This window comes from Carlito syrichta, unplaced genomic scaffold (assembly GCF_000164805.1).
Source record: "Carlito syrichta isolate Samal-C Ts95f unplaced genomic scaffold, Tarsius_syrichta-2.0.1 Scaffold143284, whole genome shotgun sequence".
In the NCBI taxonomy this organism is placed as follows: domain Eukaryota; kingdom Metazoa; phylum Chordata; class Mammalia; order Primates; family Tarsiidae; genus Carlito; species Carlito syrichta.
This window is the reverse complement of record NW_007087380.1, coordinates 297,150-316,840: the sequence shown is the minus strand read 5'-3', so window position 1 is coordinate 316,840 and position 19,691 is coordinate 297,150. Positions and strand designations below refer to the sequence as shown.

Genomic DNA, 19,691 nt, shown 5'->3' with positions numbered 1-19,691 from the left:
GTATCATTCAGGCACCCTGTAGATAAGAGTGTTTTCCCATCCCCCGACAGATATTTGCTACTGTTAATCCCATCCCCCTCCCCCCATAGTTGAGAATACTACTTTTTTAGAGGCAGTCTGACAGTACCTATCAAATTTTTAAAAATGCACATACCCATTGATCTAACATTCCACTTCTAAGAATCTATCCAACAGAAATATTCACATTAAATGCACATGAATGTAAGTGCAGGCAGTCCTCATTTTCTACAGTGATGTGGGATTTAAAAAACAAATGACAGTGCAGGTTGAAACTGTGCCAAGTAATCTTAACAATCAATGGGAAAAAAATATAGTTTTTAAAAAAAATCTTTTAAAATGTTTGTCAAAAACATTAACTCTCTTACTTTTGGTTAGAAATGTACAGGAGAGTGGGAAAGTAGTAAAGACTAATGTTTATTTAGTTCACTGAAATTTAAAACATTAGAAACATTGCAAATTAAAGTATTTTGTTTCTTTGCTAAAAACATATCAAATAGTTTGAACAAGAAGGAAGGGGTCGGGGGAGGATGAGGAGAAGTTGGTTAATAGGTACAAAATGCAGTTTGATAAAATAAGTTTTAGTATTTGATAGTGCAGTAGGGAATTATATTTAACAATAATTATGCATATTTCAAGATAGCTATAAGAGAAGAATTATAATGTTTCCAATGGAAAGAAAATATAGATATTTCAGGTGATGGTATCCCTTATTGGATCATTACACCTTGTATACATGTATCAAAATATCACATACACCCCTAAAACTGTGAAATATCAATTAAAAATACAAAAAATGTAAAAACTAAAAAAGAGTAGTTAGAAAAATGATTGTATTCTCATCATATAATTTGCTATATGAAGGAAACATTTTTTTCTATGCCTTAAAGAATTCTTATAGTCCTTTCTAAGTTTGGATCAGCTTCTGACATATACTTTGCACTTTCAATATTGTGAGATATCTTCAAGAGTTTTTTTTTTTTTTAATCATTTTATTTTAATAGAGAGCCAAAAGGCATTTATGTTGACTCTTTGCCAGTGTTCTTCCATGGGCCTTGGGCAGAATGTTTCCTGTGTCTGCTCTGGCTAAAGAGGGCTGAAGAGGACCCTAATGTTGTTACTTCCTCTGGGACATCTTCATTCTTTCTGTCACAACCACTCTTTTCATTGATGTCAGTAAGTTTGCCTTTACTAAGTTCCTCTAGCTGCATACTTAGCTAGAGTCCCTCCAACAGCAGCAGTTGTAACATTCTCATGGTCAGCTATTTCTCAATGACTCAATTGGCATTCAATTCAAATTTCACTTCTGTCTTACCACTTTTTGTTTCCTTGTTATACTTTCACTTTTGTTGACCAATTCCTTTTTCGATTATCCACTTTTGTAAAGTGTCACATGAATGTATTACCATGACACAGGAAACAAAACAATGACATGCTTTGCTGTCTGTGTGTGGACTGAATAACAGATGTACAATATCCAGTTACCAACAGACTTTGAAAGAAGTGATTGGTCACTGATCATGACATGCATGAGTTACTTTCATAGTGATCTGAGGGCTGGAGAGCTAGCAGCAAAGTTAGTACTTTATGCAGTTACTCGTAGTTAACGTACTGTGGAAGATGAAATTTGAACTGTGTTGTTGGGGGACAACAGGGTGACTGAAATGTGTGCCTACTGGAACCGCAAAAAGTAAAGACTGCCTGTGTAAGGATGTTTATCACACCGTTGTAATAGAAAAACATGGAGATAAACAACTTGAAAAAAGAGTTAAGTAAAAGTTAGCACATCTACACTGTGCAATTGTTCAAAAGAATGAGGTAAACCTTGTATGTATTGACCCAGAAGGTTGTTCGTGATATGTCAATGAGTAAAAAAAGTTTGTTGTAGAACATTATGCGCAGTGTAATACCATCTATATAAAAAATAACTGTTTATTTGTTTATATTTATATTTGGGTTTGATAGAAAAAACTCCAGAAGGCCCATGTAATTGTCAGCAACTGTTACTCATGAAGAGAAAGAACTTAGTACTAGAGTTTGGTAATGGACAGATTTTCATATGTATTCTCACACACATGTAGTTTACATTTTTTCAATAAATACATGATTCTTTTGTCTAATTTCAAAAAAAGTACTTTTTTCCTTTAGTTTTTTTTTATTTTAAAGATGTGGGATACAATTCAGGGTTAGGTATACAAGTGTTCGCTATACAGGTACCCTTCAAGTCAACCTACTTCCAGGCAGTATGAGTTGTGACAATTAAGTTTGCAAACTCATTCTAGAAAAAGTGCTACATATCTCATTGCTGAATATCACTTTGGTCATTTTTGAACTACTACCCTTGGGAAGCTATGCAATGACAACACTGCCTTGTCCACCCATCAAAGCAATTTTGGAATTCTTTTTCTGGAATGGCCATCAGAGCTGTCATTGTGAGAATGTTGGAGTTTGAATTAGAGCAATGAACAAACATTAAATTTTTTGTTAAACTTGGCAGGAGTGGAAGTGAAATCAGGGACATGTTAGTCTAAGTTGATAGGGATAATGCCATAAAGAAAGTGGCAGTCTACAAATTGATTAAATATTTTTAAGAGGAAACAGAAAGCATCACTGATGAAGAGAGGTCAGGGCAACCAGTAACAAGCAGAACTGAGAAAAACATTGCAAACATTAGTCAAATTGTGTGTCAAAATCGTTGGCTACTATGAGAAGCATAGCAGACCAAATAAATATCAATAGAGAAACAGAAAAATCTTAAATGAAAATCTTGGCATGAGAAAAGTGTGTGCAAAAATGGTCCCAAAGGAGCTCTCTTGCATCACAACAATGCACCAGCTCACCCAGCACTGTCTGTGAGGAAGTTTTTAGCCCGTAAACAAATAACTGTATTGGAACACCCTCCCTGCTCACCCAATTTGGCAGTGAATTACTTTTTTCTTTACCCAAAGATAAAGGAAACATTGAAAAAAAGACGTTTTGATGACATTCAGGACATCAAATGTAATACAATGCAAAACTGATGGCCATTCCAGAAAAAGAGTTCCAAAATTGCTTTGACAGGTGGACTAAGCCCTGACATCAGTGCATAGCTTCCCAAGGGGAGTACTTTGAAGGCGACCATAGTGATACTCAGCAATGAGGTATGTAGCACTTTTTCTAAGATGAGTTCGCAAAGTTTATTGTCAACCCTCGTATGTGTAGGAGTTAAAAGCAGAGTTCTCACTCAGTTTGCCTGAGTCTAACTCCTGCACCATCACTTCATCACTTACTAACCTTGTGTGTATTTCTTAACTTTTCTAGTTCTCAACTTTTTTATCTGTGAAATAGGGTAATCAAACTAATACTATCTTTGAGAACAGTGATATCTCCAAGGTAGAGTTAGGGTTGCTTCATATCTTCCCCCTCTGTAATCTCCATCAGTAAACAAGGGTAGCTTGCTCCCCTAGCCTACCCTGAATAAATATACAATTTAATTAAAAAAGAAAAAAAGAAGAAGAATGGGCCAACTACATAAGCACAGCTTTCAGACAAGTACTTTCATCATCCACTTCTACCCAAATTACTACTATAAACCCTTTCTTTATAAAGTCATCTTGGACCACTACTACCTCAGAAGGTTGTTGAAGGGATTAAGTGCAATGATTAGTATAAGACTTTTAGCATGATGCCTAGCAATAAAAATGAAATAAATAAAATTTATTTTAATGAAATAAAAATTCTCCACACATGTGTATCCTACTAAATCATAAGGTTATTATAAATAAGATAACTTTTTAAAAATTTAATCAATATTTTTTTATTATGGTTTTGTGGGGTACAGTTAAGGGTTAGGTGTACAATTACGTTTCATTCAGGCACCCTGTTGATAAGAGGTGTTTTCCCATCCCCCAGGCAGATATTTGCTACTGTTAATCCCATCCCCCTCCCCCCTATAGTTTCCCAGTACTGTCAGTCATTTTCTTATAGTATTACATCGGATGTTCAAGGTCCATTATATGAGTGAGAACATGTGATACTTGGAGTAAGATAACTTTTTAAAGATTCTTGGGGTATGTCTCAGGTTTTCTTTCCAGCGATCGGGGAAAAATTGTTTTATTTCAGTTTTCCTACCCTTGAGTTCAGTGACTTTTCTCATTCCTTTGTTCATTCAGCAAGCACTTATTGAGTACCTACTGAGTTCGGGTTGAGTCCTGGCTGATGGCAGTACTAAGATGAAAAAACAGGGGTTCTATACTCAAGTTGCTCTAATCAGAAAGAGAAAGAAGTTCAGATAATTGCAATATGATGTGATTTGTGTTAAACATAAAGGTGTAAATGTCTTAAAGGAGCAAGCAGAAAAGTGTACCAAGGATCCAGAGAAAGCTGTGTAAAGGGGTAAGCATCTGAACTGGAGCTTGAAGGGAGGACAGCACAGGAGTCAGCCAGGTAGAATCCTCTCATAGGTCGTATGGAGATGTTGCTTGATATTGGTTGTGCAATTTTCCATGACTGTTCATAAAACTGAAATGACGATAGTTAGGTTTCTCTTTGCTCACCATTTGGTTCTTGTGACAGAAAACCAAACAAGTAGTAATTTTAAAAAGTAGAGCTATATGTAGGTACCTAGTGACATTACCATTCCTACCCCTCACCCCCCCCAACCTGACCATGTGACTTTTATTCTCAGCATCAAGTGGGCCACTGTACCTTCAGCCAAGGCCTTCTTTGTGAAGTTTTGTACTTTTTTCAAGAAGGGAAATCTTTCCCCAAACTCTTCTATTCATATCTCATTAGACTGAATGGTGTCATGCAGCCACCTCAAGCTGTGAGGGAGGCTGAAAACTAATCTGATGAAGAAGGTGAGAAAACAGAGACATTTGCTAAACTAGAGTGTCTACCAGAGCAAGAAATACAACGTTCCTATTAGTGGTAGGTGGTTTGGTCCTATTTTTTTGATAGTTGTAGCCATTGGTATTAGTTTCCTAGGGCTGCTATAACAAAGTACCACATACTGCGTCACTTAAAACAACAGAAATTTATTCTTTCACAGTTCTCAAGGCTAGAAGTTCAAAATCAAGGCACAGGCCAGGCATGGTGGCTCATGCCTGTAGTCCCAGCGACTCAGGAAACTGAGGCGGGAGGATTGCTTGAGCCCAGGAGGGAGGTTACAGTGAGCTATGATCCTTCTACTGCACCCCCTCCTGGGAGTGAACCCCTTTCTCTAAAAACAAAAACAAAACAAAAAAATCAAGGTGCAGAGCCTTGCTCCATCTGAAACCCCCAGAGGAAATCCTTCCTTGCCTCTTATAACTTCTGCTGGTTTGCTGGCAATCTTTGGCATTACTGGGCTTGCAACTGTGTTACTGCAGTCTCTGTCTTTGTCATCACATGATGCTCCCCATGTGTCTCTCTGTCTTCACATGGCCAGTCACTGGATTAGGGGCCCGCTGCCCTCCAGTGTGACCCCATCTTAACCTAACTAATTACATCCACAATGACTCTATTTCCAAATAAGGTCACAGTTTGAGGTATGAGGGTTGGGACTTCAGCATATCTTTGGATGCAATTCAATCCATAACATCATTGCTTTGCACTTAGTGTGTAAACTAGAAATGCTCTATTTTTAAATTATGTTTCTTTCAACCTAATTTTTATATTGAACTTTTAAAAGCTTTATTTTTATTCCAGGTTTGAGAAGCAATTATTTTAACTGCAAAACTGTGGCGGTTTGAAAGATTACTTGATAAATCATTTTCAGATAACTGACTACAAATTTAGGAAACAATTTAAAAATCCAGACTATACCATATGTCCAAAAAATGTACAAATGTGTTAAAGAATTAAATATTTTATAGAACTGCAGAAAAGAATCTAGTCTTTGAATGTTTGTGTGTTATAAGAAATAGTAGAGATCATAAAACAAAAGATCCATAAATTCTTTTTTTCTTCTGACATCTGCAATTTCTAAAAACTTTAATGCTTTAATGTTTTTATTAAATTCAAAGAAAGTACAACTGCGAATACATGAGTTTTTTCAAAAAGCCACTTTGTAAAAGTATGTACACATAGTGTTCACCGTTTCTTTAAAGTGCTACATCATCTGTGGCTTGGGAATCACCTATTGCTTCAAAAGGTCTTTCAACACGGCTCAGCGCTGCTGTCAGGTGACACTGGCAAAGATGTGAACATGGGCAAGATGTCCAAGATGGGTTTCAGCAGAAGATGCCCGGGCCCCTCAGAGCCCAGCCCAGCTGGGCTGACCAGAGGCATGGCTGTGGAGTGGAGGTCAGCAAGGGGCTTACTTCTGCTTTCCTCCCAGACCTGGAGTCTGTTTCATCTTTAAAACTTTCTGGTACATTTGTATCTAGTTTTCTCCTTCCTGGTGAATCTAAAACGTTCGTACCAGGAACAGAAAACTTTGGTGGTGGAATAGATGGGTGAGATTCTGTTTCTAGAAATTTACCAAATCATAAATTCTAACTGTATAAAAATGTGTAACTTTTTGTACAAAAACAAAAACAAAAAAACCCAGTGAGGAAATGACAGACCAAGAAACATTATAACAAATAATTCAGACAAAAACATCAACAATTCATATACCTATTAAGATCCCAATAGCTAAATGGTCAAAGGACCAATTATAAAAATAGCATATTTGTTAAGCATGCATATGGAAAAATGTTCGGTAATCATTTAAAGTGCTATTTAGTTGAGCCCAGGAGTTCAAGAGCTGCCTGGGCAACATAGTGACACCTCATATCTACAAAAAAATTTAAAAATTAGCCAGGCATGGTGGTGTGTGCCTGTAGTCCCAGCTACTTGAGAAGTTGAGGCGGAAGGATTGTCTGAGCCCATGAGGTCAAGCCTGCGATGAGATGTGATCCTGTCACTGCACTCCAACCTTGACAACAGAGTGAGTCTGACTAAAAAAAAAAAAAAAAAAGCAATTTAAACTGCTGTGTGATTGATAAATTATTATAGTGCTGGTAGTGATATAAATTGATACAACCACTTTGAAAAGCATTTGGCAGATACATCCAGAGCTATAAAAATTTCCATGCAATTAATATTTCTGGAAGTGTAGCTTAAGTAAATAGGCTAAAGAAGAAAAAATATGTTTATGCAGCTTTTAATTACATAATAAAGTGAAAACTTGGGAGCAATCTCATTGTCTGATAGAGGAACTGGATTATGGTGCACCCTTTGGCTGGAATATGCAGCCATTAAAAGGTCTCATAATGGCCGGGCTCGGTGGCTCAGCCTGTAATCCCGCGCCTTTGGGAGGCTGAGGTGAGTGGATTGCCTGAGCCCGCGGGTTCGAGACCCGCCTTGGCAGCGAGACCTCATCTCTACAATAAATCAAAAAATCAACTGGGCATGGTAGCACATGCCTGTAATTCCGGCTACTTGGAAGGCTGAGGCGGAAGGATTGCCGGAGCCCAGCAGGTCGAGGCTGCGGTGGCCGGGAGCAGCCACTGCACTCCAGTCTGGGCGACAGTGAGACTCCAACTCAAAAAAAAAAAAAAAAAAAGGTCTCATAATGAACACCTGTGGCAACAGGAGGAAATACTTATGTGTGAAAGTTGCATGTTTTTTTAAAGTGGCATCTATGATTGCAATTATGTAAAATTTAAAAGTATGAATATGGAAAAAGTCTGCAACAAAGTGATAGTAGAGTTTGTAGAAGGTGTTAGAGTTGTGGTGAGGTGGATGATTATGTGTCATTTTCCCCATCATTTTCCAAACTTTCTTATAATTTAAAAAATATTTAAACACATTGAATGTGGTGTCTCAGCCTGTAATCCTAGTACTTTGGGAGGCCGAGGCAAGAGGATTACCTGAGCCTGGGGTTCAAGACCAGCCCGGGCAACTTGGTGAGACCTCTTCTCTTCAATAAATCACAAAAACTAGTGGGGCATGGTGGTGTGCATCTATAGTTCCAGCTACTTGGAAAGGCTGGGGTGGAATGATCAGCTGAGCCCAGCAGCATGCCACTGCATGGGTTGAGCAGCATGCCACTGCACTCTCCAGCCCGGGCGACAAGAGTGACACTCCAACTCAAAAAAAAAAAAAAAAAAAAATTAAATTAAACATATTCAACTTACTATGGGTTTAAAATCCTCCTGTCCTTTTTGCATGTTAATGACATCATTAGAAGGAAAGAAGAATTTAATGAGCTTTCTGGGGAAAAATAATTTTGCTCACAGTAGTATTGTAAATCACACCAGATGTTTTCTCTTTCATAAATAAGTCTCGTACTAAGTAGTGGGATTATTCTAATACGAAAAAGTAACATTTGAAGAAAGCATTTTAATATAGTATATGTGCCTTATATGATTAATTGTGATGTTTTTGATTGGTGAAGTAATTATTTTAATCCTTTCTCATCATTCACTTTAGTTTTGGCTTTATGGCTGAGATTTAAGAGCTATATTTTCAAAGAGAATAACTCACTCCTAGAGAAATACTTTTACCTTTACCATGACAAATGATCTCTTCTGATTTTGTAGCTATGATTTCATAGTGTGAATTTCATGCCAGGTGATCAATGCAGTTGATACTATTTTAGCAATCTCTTTATTTGCCTTTTTACAAAGAGGTCTTACCCCTCCCTTCTCAGAGAACTATAAAAATATGATCATTAACCTTGCTCCTTGTTCCTGGTGAGGTGCCCCTAGCGTGTTCCTTGGGCTTGCTGGACTGTTCACTGTCCCCAAGGGAACACAGGTGCCGACTCTCTTTGGGAGTGTGAGAAGTAACCAGGAATGACAACCCCTCTGGGCCCTCCACCGGTAAGGCTTGATTAGATTATGTCTCTATGGTTGACTGGGCTTTGAATTTACCAGTCTGAATTTACTACCTGAAGATTAAAGTTGAGTGGTAGTGCATCTCACTACCCCCTGCTCTCAGAGAAACACACATACACACACACACACATGCTCTCACACACAGATTTAGTGTGAAACAACCAACTTATATTCTTCAAGAGAAAAGGAGGTTTGGTGGAGCAAATGTGAGAGGGGGAGTGATGATGGAAAGGAGCTAATCCATGTCTCCAAAATAAAGACTAGACAATGGGGATCCATGCCAAGTGGTGCTGGACAATTGACATCTACTGACTCCCTAGTGAAAGCAGCCTGCCCCTAGTTATTCAGGGTCCAATCATCCAAAGTGTGGATTATCCAGGCCATATGCTTCTCCTCCTTTGCCATCTGGCTGGTTGCCTGCTTCCCTTCTTATTAACATGGAAAATAGTCAAAATACCTCAGTTCCCTTGTGCCAAACCTTTTCTATTACCTCTATCAACCCTCCCTTTAAGCTTATTCAGTATACATCCTGGTCAAATCTGGTCACTTGGTATATTCTAATTCCTCACAGGACACATTGCTTAGTTTCTAATGTACTGTCTTGTGCTTGTTGATCCTTGTTTCATAAGAGTCCTTTAGTATCTCTTGTATTTATTGTTTATCACTTCAACTAGCTAGTGAGCTCCTTTAAAGCAAAGGACATCTCCTCTGCCTTTAATATCCTCTTCAGCTGGCCCAGAGAGCTCCTCTTTACGTGGCAGGTGTGGGACAAATGTTGTTGGCTAAGTACTGTTCATTGTCATTTCTACCAGATAAGTCACAACAGAAAGGAGCAGAAAGCTGAAATGCTGTTTGCTATAAAAGTCAACCAAAAGAGAATCCCAGACTTTTAGATTTGGAAGGAATGTTAGAGATAATTTTATCTTGCTGATAAAGAAACTTGGGCCCAGAGGGGTAAAGTAACTTGTCTTTGGTCAGCTAGAGCATTTGTAGCAGAGGCAGGATTCGGATTCACTTCTCTAGAGCCCATTTCTCTTATAATATACTTTTTAAAATTAAATTTTATTTTATGATAGAAATGTGGAGTATAAGTGAGGATTAACTACATAAGTAGGCTGCATGTAAGTAAAGTTTGGGCTTCTAACTGGCGCTTATACTGTACTTTAGACTTCCAAGGATTATGTAGAAGTGAAGTTATGTAGAAGGTATGCAGAAAAAGAGTGGTTTTATAGGAAAACCATTACTAGGAAGAGGATACTACATTAGTGACAGTGACCAAAATTAATGAAAAAAATGTATCTTCCTTTTGAATAAATTAATCTTTTGGAGCTATAGATATCAGAGCAGTATTTTGAGTTTTTAAATTCATTTTAAGAGTGATCTAAAACAAGAATTGAAAAGATCTCATCAAGTTCCTAGAATAAAACTGGCACATGGTTGGCATCGATCAATATTTGTTAAGTGAAAGAATGAAGCCAAACTCCCTCATTTCTAAGGACTAGAATTATTGTTTAGTTCCAGTATAATCAAACCTATCTATGAAAAGTATTAGAGTCTTTCTTTGAATCAAAAGTTTCTTAGTTTTGCCTTGTGTTTTAATTGACTGTGGACAAACAGTTCAGGTACAAATTATAATTGACTTATTAAGTACCTATTTGTGGATGTTATAAATTAGCAGAGGAAGCTAGTGCCCTCTCACTTATCAATGAAATGTCCATTGAACATTTTATGATCTTAGTCTGAACATTTTAGATATGATTCATGTAAATTTCCAAGGTGAATCTCAAACATCAGATGACATTTCCAATTCTAGTTAGGAGGGAAAATTTGATGTAATTTTACATAGAATTTAGATTTAGAATTCTATAATTCATGAATCTTTTTATGAAGGCAAAATTGAGTCATACTGCTTTCTTTAAAAGTTTTCATTACTCAAATGGTACATGTTCATGGTAGAAAATTAGAAAACATGTAATTATAAAGAAGAATAAAACCACTATTAACCCTAGGAGCCAAAGATTAACTGTTAACAATTAATTGTATACCCTTCTAGACCTTTTTTCTATACATATTCATGGAGTCATATGCTACACGCCATTTTAAAACTTGACTTTTTTCATTTCATGAGTATTTCTCAATGTCAGTAATCTTTCTAGGAACCAGTCTTTTTTTTTGTTTGTTTTTTTGAGTTGGAGTCTCACTCTGTTGCCCAGACTGGAGTGCAGTGGCTGCTCCCGGCCACCACAGCCTCGACCTGCTGGGCTCCGGCGATCCTTCCGCCTCAGCCTTCCGAGTAGCCAGAATTACAGGCATGCGCTACCATGCCCGGCTGATTTTTTGATTTATTGTAGAGATGAGGTCTCGCTGCCCAGGTGGGTCTCGAACCCACTGGCTCAGGCAATCCACTCACCTCAGCCTCCCAAAGGCGCAGGATTACAGGCTGAACCACTGAGACCAGCTGGAACCAATCTTAATGGTGGTTTAGTATCTCATTATGTACATGTACCACAATTTGTCTAACTAACCCTTTGCTTTGGGGTATGTAAGTTATTTCCCATTTTTTCCCTCTTATAAATAATGCTGTGGTGAACTTCCTAATTTATACATCTTGACTCACATGCTCAGTAATATTCTTAGACTCAATTCTGAGGAGTAAAATTGCTGAATTCAAAATATACTCAGCTTTAAGAGTGGAAAATGTGAATTTCTAGTGTCAAAGAGATCGCTTTCATATAGACTTTGAAATGCTGGCTTTTAGAGTCTTAGTACTTAATTTTGGTTCTTCATGGCAATAATAAACACATTTTTATTATGCATTAATACAATTGTATTTGACAAATTATAAGCTCCCGCACACATTGTTTTAGATGTTTTTCAAATATTTAAATGCTTTAAATGGTGGTGTTCTCTTAGTAATAATAACGATAAATTATGATGATCAGTTTCCTCCTTATTTTCAAAGCCTGGATGCTTTGTTTGGCTGGTTTGACATGAGGCAGTTTCTTGCTGGAGGCAAAATGTCATCGGACCATGCACTAATCCCCCCCCATTTTACCCATTTCTGGGCTGATTATATAAACAATAATGTGTTGTCTTTTTAATTAAGTGAAAGTGACTCATTACAGGTGCTTTTCAACCATCTGAACTTATCTCCTAAATAAGTCTTGCATTATCTATACCCAAATGAGAATATGATTATTCAGGCAAGGCCACTCTAGAAGAGTATTTAAAGCAAAGAACGAGAGTCTTCTCTGGTCTTGCACGAGATAGGTTGTAAAAACAGTGCTATCCAATTAGGAGAAGAGAAAACAGGGGAGGCAGGGAGAGACTCCATGCTTCCTGAGCTTGTTCAACTTGATGACATGATGGTTTTCATGATAAAGTCTGCAATAACCTTTATCTTTTTATATTTAATTTAATGGCCTTGGAATCTGGAGAAGCCAGCAGGACCTCATTTATCATGTAGCAAGCATCAGCTCTTCCGATACAGTTTTTTTGTCCTAACTAAAAGAGACATGAAATTAAAAATAGGTTAAAAGGCTTTCTGTTCCAGTTTTGTTGATTTAAGTGGGGCAGTGGGGAGGATAGGCAAAACACTAGTTTCTTTTAAGTGATATTATGAAGAAAATAATCTATTAATGTGCAAAAAGAGATTAAAGTACTAGGAGAAGACTAAAGATTATGTTTGCTGAAAAGCGTTGTTTCTTTTTTCTTTTGAGTTGAAGTCTCACTCCTTCACCCAGGCTGGAGCGCAGTGGCATACTCACGGCCACCCCAGCATCCACCTGCTGGGCTCCGGCAATCCTTCCACCTCAGTCTTCCAAGTAGCAGGAACTACAGGTGTGCACTACCATGCCCGGCTAATTTTTGATTTATTGTAGAGACACAGTCTTGCCAAGTTGCCCGGGCTGGTCTTGAACCCACGGGCTCAGTCAGTCCACTCGCCTTGACTTCCCAAAGTGCTGGAATGACAGGCTGAGCCACCGAGCCCCACTAAAAAGAGTTGTTTCTAAAACATCAAAGAAGCATAATTTCCAATACTACTTCAAATGATCTACAAGTGGCTTTTGCTTGAAGAAAGTAAGAGAATGCTATTTATTTGCAATATTTTAGTTTGTCTTTATGTAAGGCTGTGATAAAAGTGAATATGTGTTTTACTAAATCATTTGTTCATTCGTAAGACAGTAAATTTAAGTCATATGAGAAATTTTTCTCTAAAGGAATTATTTTCTTCTTTTTTAAAAAAGATGAGCAAAAATAATGGTACTTTAAAAAGTATGTCTGGAAGTCTCTGGCTTATCAATATGAGTGGATAGTGAATGTAGACTTAGGTACATTACAGCTTTTCTGAAAAAGAATTTTTTTTCCTGGAAAAACAAAAGAAGCTAAACAAAAGCCCCTTTAGGTCACTAGCCAGCCTGTGCTTAATTATAAGAGTGGATAATAAATGTAAATTCTGGGACACTGTTGCCCATGACTGCATGACTGCAGCGAAACAAATTGCAGAAACACAAATAGCTGTTGAAATTCTAGGTGAGTTCTTTCTCCCGTCTCCATCCCACTCCGTCCCAGTTGCTCTAAGTTTCACTCAGCACTCAGAAACCCATTATGTGCTCTAATTATAACTCTAAAGACCTCCAGAAAAGGTCCTCTTTTTTTTTCTTTGCTGCTAATAAACCCCTTATTATTACCCCCAAAGTAAGAAAAAAAATATGACAAGAGTCAGAGTGGGCAAAGATGACATTCTGATAGAAAAAGTTCCTATATTAAGTGAGATAGCACACTTAAACTTATATTCAAACAATTTGATCACTTTCAGATGGGCTGGATAAACACTTTTCTGTCACAGCAAGCAGGAAGGTAAGCATCCTCTTATACACCAATGCCACAAGTGCTGTCGAGAGCATCTGAAACCTTTTGGCTACTTATTGTCAGAAAGAACCACAAAACTAAACTGATTGATTTCTGACATCCAGATGGGTAACATGAATGTGTTTATCTTTCAGATATCTGAGGATACCCGCAACTGCTAACTTGTTCTATCAACAATACAATCTAATTTGTGTGGAAGCCATGTGAAAGCCGTCCTGTGGTAGAGGTCAGGGCCACTCAGGGTGGAGTTTTAGAAGAATCAGACACCTTCTACATTTTGATATTTCTGGTATATTAAAGAACTGAAGAAATGCCAGAAAAGGGTTGCAAAAAGCTTTCATTTATTTTGCATGTTTACCTATAACATATCAATGGCTTAAATGTATACACACACAATGCAATAACTGTATTTCTAACCTGACTCATTGAAAGAGAGCTAACAAAGGCTTTAAACTGAGAATCCCCGTGAGTAGCTTGAAACTGAAGTCCAGACCAAGATGACTCCTACATCCAAGAAAGAACTGGCAGATCAGAAATTTGGTTACATGTGCTATCAGGATATTTCTGGCCAAGGCTATGCCTTCCATGTGTTGTGGTACATAAATTTGGAATTAATCTAAATCCTTAAGCTCATGAATGGATGAAGACAGTGCTTTTTCTGAACAAGTAGGTCCCTGAGTACAGGTGTTCCAGAGGCCACTTCTGAAGGTCAGTCAGCACTTCATTAAAACAGGAAAGCAAAGCAATTCCGTTGTTCAAAATATATCTTTGTCAGCTACATGCTTACTACTTTGTAGGAAAAAAATCTTATTTCAGTAACACAGAATAAGACAATGATTAAATGTCTGCTCACCAAAGGAAGAAAATGAATTTGTTACCCTTTAGAGCTGGAGTTCAAAATAGTATGATATACCCAACATTTCTTGAGGATCTTAGGTTTTAATTTTAAAATTCTTATAAATGTTGCATTCTTCTCCACACTGCTTTTGTTTCCCTTAAGAGACAGGCTCTCACTATGTCAGCCAGGCTGGAGTGCTGTGGCACGATCATGGCTCACTAGTCTTGAACTCCTGGGTTCAAGCAATCCTCCTGCCTCAGCCTCCCAAATAGCTAGGACTACTGGTATTCACCACCATGCCCAGCTAATTAAAAAAATTTTTATTTTGTGGAGATGAGGTCTCACTATGTGGCCCAGGCTGAACTAGAACTTCTGGGTTCGAGCAATCCTCCCACTTAGGCCTTCCAAAGTGCTGAATTATAGGTGTGAGCCACCATGCCTGGCTCCAACTCTATTTTTATGTAAAGCAATGGTATCTCTCCCCTCAAATGATTTTTCATACAGTTTCATTCTCCTGAACTTTTCAGAAATGTAGCTACTTTTAAATCAAAGGAAGATTGTATTGACCTGGCACAGTGGCTCATGCCTGTAATCCCAGCACATTGGGAGGCCAAGATGGGAAAACCCCTTGAGCCCAGGAGTTTGAGACCTGCCTGGGTAACATTGTGAGACCTATTTCTACAAACAATATAAATGTTAGCTGGGTGTGGTGGCATGCACCTATAGTCCCAGTAACTCAAGAGGGCTGAGGAGGAGATAGAGGCTGCTGTGAACTGTGATCATGCTACTGCACGCCAGTCTAGGTGACAGAGTGAGACTCTGGAAAATAAATAAATAAATAAATAAATAAGTAAAAGGAAAGGAAGATTGTATTTTTGTTGTTGTTGTTCAGAACTTTTCTCTTCCAGAATATTATGACAATTGACAATAAGGCCACTTGTAGAAATTGAACCTCCAGTATAAAACGTCTATATCATTCTGTCATTGTCATCACTGTGTTTAGGGTGATTCTACATAGAGGAGCAAACATCTGACTGCTTACATATATCTTGTAGTGCTATCCTGCTCAAGAATTCACATATTAAGTTGCATATTATTTATGATGAATTACTTTCCTTTTTCAATGTCCTATTTAGGGCATTAGAAATATTTTTGGGCCAAGCTCGGTGGCTCAGCCTCTAATTCCAGCACTTTGGGAGGCCGAGGCAAGTGGATTGTCTGAGCCCGCGGGTCCAAGACCAGCCTGGGCAACTTGGTGAGACCTCATCTCTACAATAAATAAAAAATTAGCACGTGGTCGTGTGCACCTGTAGTTCTAGCTTGGAAGGCTGAGGTAGATGGATCACTAGAACCCAGCAAGTTAACACTGGGGTGGCAGTGAGAGTGCCACTGCACTCCAGCCTGGGTGACAGAGTGAGTCTCCAACTCAAAAAAAATTTTGTGTGTGTGGTCAGGTGATAATACTTATGAATTTTATTTTAGGCGCACAAAGGAAAATATAAGATAGTTATTAAAAGGAAGCATTGGGTTGCTGGAGTAGATAGCTGGTGCCCTATGCTGGGGCCTAGTTGGCTGTATAGCAAAGCTGCCTCTTTGCACCGTTGCATGCTGACCCACTGAAGAATTCTTTTACAAAAGTTCAATTTAATGTGAAGACCTTGACAGAATTAGCAAAGTGGTTGAGATGAGTATTTCAGAGTCAGACAGACTTTAACTTCTCATCTTGGCTTTGATGCTTACAGCTGTATGACCTTGGGCAATCTATTTTCCCTTTGGTAGACTCTGCTTCCTCAATTGTAAAATAGGATAACTTGTGAGACTCCTCCCCAAGGTTGCTGCTGCTTTTATTCTCTTCATCACTCTTAATGAAAAGAGTCTCTTGACAGATCACTAATTGTCTTGGAAGTTCAGTTCCCCAAGAAAGATTATGCCTTCTAAAAATGAGTCTATTTCCTTCCAGACAGTGGGAGCCATTTTATTCACACCATTGTCCTCTTCGCTTTGACGGCTGGCAAACATGGAGCTAAGTTCTCATGCTTAACTACTGGGGCTTCATCTGGTGGTTTCCCCCACTCCCTGTCCTCCTCCATTCCACCCTTACTGCTAAGTTTTGGCCTTTCATCCTGTTTTTTAGTTGTTGGACTTAGTGATCCTGTGGTTTTGTTGTAAAACTACATTTTGTTTTTTTGCTATAGTAATTGTCTCAAATCATTTTGAAAGTAGGTACAGTGGCCAGGCTCAGTGGCTCAACCTGTGATCCCAGAGCTATGGGAGACCGAGGTGAGTGGATTGCCTGAGCCCGTGGGTTCAAGACCCACCCAGGCAACTTGGGGAGACCTCATCTCTACAATAAATCAAAAATTAGCCAGGTGTGGTAGTAGTTCCCGCTACTTGGAAGGCTGAGGCGGAAGGATTGCCAGAACCCAGCAGGTTGAGGCTGCGGTGGCTGGGAGTGTGCCACTGCACTCCAGTCTGGGCAACGAAATTAGACTTCAACTCAAAAAAAAAAAGGAGGTACAAATTAAATAAGTAAAATAAGAAAGAAATAATAAGGACACTTTATAGTACTTATGTCCATAGGTAAGAAAGTTCCTTCTCTCCTTAATGTATATTGTCTATTTGTGGTACTGTTAGATTTTTACTGTATCACTTACTTGGGAACATATGACAATAATACTAAGATGATATTTTACTTGAAATATTCGTCTACAGAGTTAGATCAATGTGAATTATTTATTTCTTTAAAACTTTTTTTTGAGTTGGAGTCTCATTCTGTCACCCAGGCTGGAGTGTAGTGGCACACTCATGGCCATCGCAGCCTTGACCTGCTGGGCTCAGGCAATTCTTCCACCTCAGCCTTCCAGGCATGCACTACCATGCCCAGCTGAAATTATTTCTATTTTATGAGCAACAATCTGAAGAATAGCACACATTGCTGTATCACACCATACTATTATAGAACAGACCCCTTTGTACTTTTTAGAATGATTGAGGAAGCCGGGCTCAGTGGCTCAGCCTGTAATCCCACAACTTTGGGAAGCTGAGGTGAGTGGATTGCCTGAGCTTGTCGGTTCGAGACTCACCTGGGCAACTTGGCGAGATCTCATTTCTATAATAATTCAAAAAATTAGCCGTACATGGTAGCACGCACCTGTAGTTCCAGCTACTTGGAAGGCTGAGGCGGAAGGATTGCCGGAGCCCAGCGGGTCAAGGCTGCAGTGGCTGGGAGTGGCCATTGCACTCCAGTCTGGGCGACAGAGTGAGACTCCAACTAAAAAAAAAAAAAAAAAAAAGAATGATTGAGGATCCAAAGAACTTTTGTTTATATGAACTATATCTATCAATATTTATCCTATCATAAATTAAAACTGAGACATTTTAAAAAGATTTACTTGCAAACTCATTAAAATGACATTATTAAATTATGTTATTAAATTATATTATGTTAGCATAACATATTTTATGAAAAATAGTTATTTTTTCAAAGGAACAACAACCACAACAAAACATTTTTTGAGAAGAGTGACACTGTTTTTTTTTTTTTAACAGACCTCTTTTTTTTTGTACAGTTGTTTATTCAAAATCAACAAAGGTAATACCATATCAGGAAAAGTCTAGGAAATACCACCTTACAACAATGGGACTTATAAGTACAGAACTTTACAACTGAGAAATAGCCATATTACAAACCTAAACAAGAACTCAACTCACACTTCAAAGGAGAGAAAAAAGGAAAAGAAAGGTTATGTGGGATTGTAAAAGCTTATGCTGAAGCAGGCTCTCTTGAGTGCAGAGGCTAAAGTTGAAATTTTAAAATTTGAGGAAAGTGAATTCTACATAGAAGTAAACACAAAGTGTGTTACTTCAGATGTGATTTGCATTTATCCACAGCATGTTCATGTAACTTCTTGACATAAAAGCAGGCTCTCAACTTCCAATTAAGCATGCTTTTAAGTGGAAGATCTTAGCCTACTTTGTAAGATCTGGGTACATTTGTAGATGGGTTGTGTCAATGAAGTACAGGTTAAGTTCTCTCCTACCTTAAGGAAATCAGGAAGATTGACAATCTCAAAATAATAAAAACACTGGTATGCATTCAAATTTTATATAAATAACTTTTTAAACAATGTGTACAAAAATTGTTCTGCATAAGATGTAACAAAACCAAACAAATAAACAAAATGTGTCAAGACGGCAGCAGATGTGGAGTATGGTCCACTTTATGTCACCACCAAAAACCTTTGAGTTGCAAGGAATGAAAGATCCACCAATGACAAAAGCTCCTAAGCTTGTGCTTTGATAAGAGAATTTCTTCAAAATTCATTTTCCTCTCCAATGGGAATGTCTTCTTGTAAAGGCCGCCTTAGAAATGGTCCAGAAAGCAGTACAGTTACGATTCAGAAAGACCAAAGGAAAGCATCTGGCTCACTCATTACCCAAACGGGTGGTTGAATGACTTCTCCCTTGGAAAGCCTTGCAAAATGGAATCGTTCTGTGGTCGCTTGTCTCAAGTGACAAATGGAAAATAAAAGCCTTCATTTTTGTAAAGTCTTTCTCCCTCCCCTGCTGTCTCCTCCCGACATCCACCCTGTATTTACATACTTGTCCTCGGATTAACTCAGTTTTTACAGGAGTTTTTCCTCCACTTGTCCAAACTGGACACTCAGAGACATTTTGACTATGAACTGCTCATAGCCTTCCTTGGTGATGTACTTTAGAGTACCTCAGACCAATATGACAGATATTTCCAGTGTTTGAAGAAGAACAGGCACTAATCAGAGATCTTACTGCACTTATAGACCTCTTTAAAAAAAAATTTAATATGTGGGGTACAATTCAGGGTTAGGTATACAAATGTTCATTATACAGGTACCCTAGTTGATGAGATGTGCCTCCCCTACTCCTCTGCCATTCCCTTTCTTATAGTATTATGATAGTTGTTCAAGGTCTGCTTATGAGTGAGAACATATGATACTCGGTTCTTTGTTTCTGTGATAGATTACTCAGTGTTATGTCCTCTAAGACCATCCAAGTTGCTGCGAAGTTCATAATTTTGTTCTTCTCTATGGCTGTGTAATATTCCATTGTGTATATGTACCACATTTTTTAAAAAAATTCAGTCCTCTTTCAATGGGCAGCATGGTTGGTTCCATGTTTTTGCTATTGTGAATAATGCT

General features: G+C 38.2%; 1 protein-coding gene across 1 annotated transcript in view; it reads left to right on the top strand.

The window, feature by feature from the left end:
* CAMKMT (calmodulin-lysine N-methyltransferase) overlaps positions 1-19,691 on the top strand; it is a 427,363-nt gene that overhangs the window by 293,491 nt on the left and 114,181 nt on the right. The window lies entirely within an intron of this gene.